The 2,106-nt window shown below is 37.8% G+C and overlaps 1 long non-coding RNA gene across 1 annotated transcript; it reads left to right on the top strand.

Annotated features, from left to right (window-relative positions):
- The first annotated feature begins 659 nt into the window (after nt 1-659).
- LOC149246965 (uncharacterized) lies at nt 660-1,468 on the top strand. The gene is made up of 2 exons (XR_016265604.1): nt 660-1,003; nt 1,093-1,468. It is a non-coding gene; the product is annotated as an uncharacterized LOC149246965 (long non-coding RNA).
- The last annotated feature ends 638 nt before the right edge of the window (nt 1,469-2,106 follow it).

The raw sequence follows: 2,106 nt of genomic DNA on the forward strand, positions 1-2,106 counted from the left end.
AGACAAAATCCCACGTTGAAAAACTAACCACCTCAACAAATCCCTTCTGGATTCTAACCACAATGTTCACAATTATCCCTTCTGGATTCTAACACAATATGCACAATTATCCCTTCTGGATTCTCCCACACTAACTTAATTGGCATTTGACTGGGTGCCTTTCGTTCAGCTTCACTTTGCAAAGGCTACCAGAACTTCGATGACTAAATCTCGCTGTTTTGCTTCTTTCTCTGATGCAGTCACATCAGACAAGAAAATCTTATCCATTGGCATTTGACTTGGTGCCTTTCGTTCAGCTTCACTTCGCAAAGGTAGCAGAACTTCGATGACGTAGAGTCATGGAGTCACATCAACCAAAAAAATCTTATTATTTGTTATTTCCAAATAAGATAGCCGGCAGCTTAGTGATAAGCACAGTGTTCATCCAAGAATTTGGCCATGAGACGTAATTTGGTACTCAATTTTGTTAAATACCGATGGAGTCTCATCAGTATCCTCACTTCTATTCTGCATCCTCACAAGAGCCGAGAAGATTCTACAGCCTCACCCCGAAGAGCCGAGAAGATTGATCTACAGCCTCACCCCGAGATAATGGGCATTGGTGCAGAGTTCTTGTTTCGAAAACAACTCACCCCGAGTGACGTTAGCTGTAAGTTCTTGTTTCGAAAAGAACTCACCCCGAGTGACGTTAGCTGTAAGCAGAGTAAATTGATAATACCCTTGCAGGATATTGAACGGCGTTTCCGTGATCGTTGGATGCAGAATCTGAATGATGAAGCGATCGAAGAAAATATTCCCCTTAGAGTCTACGACAGGGAAATCGAAAGAGAAGCAGAAGAGCAATTCGTGCTGAGGTGCCAACGTTTTCACTTCGTTTTCCAAAAGGGTTGGTATAAGTTTGCTCGAAGGAAAGGATTGAAGGCAGGCGACACCGTGGTGGTGTGGTGGAATGTCTTTCAGAACCGCCTCGAAATCAAATGCATCAGATCGCGTCCTCCTGGCGGTAAGATTTATTGCTCTTCATGTTTTATTTTATTTCTTATTTTATTTCTCCGGTGAATGAATGGATGGTCGGGGTTCCTCTGTTTTCAGCGATTGGTTCACCGCGGGAACAAGTCTGCACTTGCCTTCGGGAACAACTCTGCACTTGCCTTCGGCTAGGTCGCTCTCCTTGTTACACCAGAAAGAATGAATGAATGATCGATCTTCAATGGTTGGTTGGCTACAGATCATTATATACTTTTAAAGAAGGCTGGGCGCTCTTCTTGGGCCTACAACACTGTAGTTATTAGCTTTTAATTTTCTAGGGAAAATAATAGAATAGGATTTTTAGAGTCATTCTAGTTTATTTATTTTATGGGTGTTAGTTTGTCTGATGGATTCATTACAAAGATTTGAAACTTATATTGTATATGGGCATGTATCTTTTTCTCAGTTATTAATATAAATAAAGGTTGCATTTTCGGATCATGTTTTGTTCAGTGTTTTGACTACAATTATTTTTAACTAAAACACCTAAATATGGATTATTTTATTGTTCAACATATTACATTCTATTTGTTGTTTAAGACCTCCTTTATTTATTTATTTATTTTTTCCTAATACATCATTCAACTTACTTAATTCGCGACAGATTAACCACATTGGAATCAAATAATTTCATTTGGTTACTTGTGTGTAACCACAATTCATAGCATCAAATAATTTCATTTGGTTACTTGTGTGTAACCACAGATACAGATTAACCACATTGGAATCAAATAATTTCATTTGGTTACTTGTGTGTAACCACAATTCAGCGATTCGATCCCCGCATTCACACTCGTCACTCTGGTACTACGCAACTGTGCTGAAGGTTTTAAACCTAATCTGAGATCTCGAACCATAATGGTAATCTGGCTAAACTCTCGGTATGTTTACCAGAGGACTTAAGCTCCGGTTTTGTCTGCTGTGATGATTCTAAATAAGTTATTTCATGTTTCATATTATTATATATAAAATACTAATAAATTATATATCATATTTTATATATATTAAATAGACACATTAATAAAGTATGTTTAAGTTGTGGTTTTGTGGTGTCTTGTAGTGGTTTTGTGTTACTTT

The sequence above is a fragment of the Pinus tabuliformis genome, chromosome 7 (genome assembly GCF_031772625.1).
Source record: "Pinus tabuliformis cultivar Carrire ecotype Pingquan chromosome 7, CPIR1, whole genome shotgun sequence".
In the NCBI taxonomy this organism is placed as follows: Eukaryota; Viridiplantae; Streptophyta; class Pinopsida; order Pinales; family Pinaceae; genus Pinus; species Pinus tabuliformis.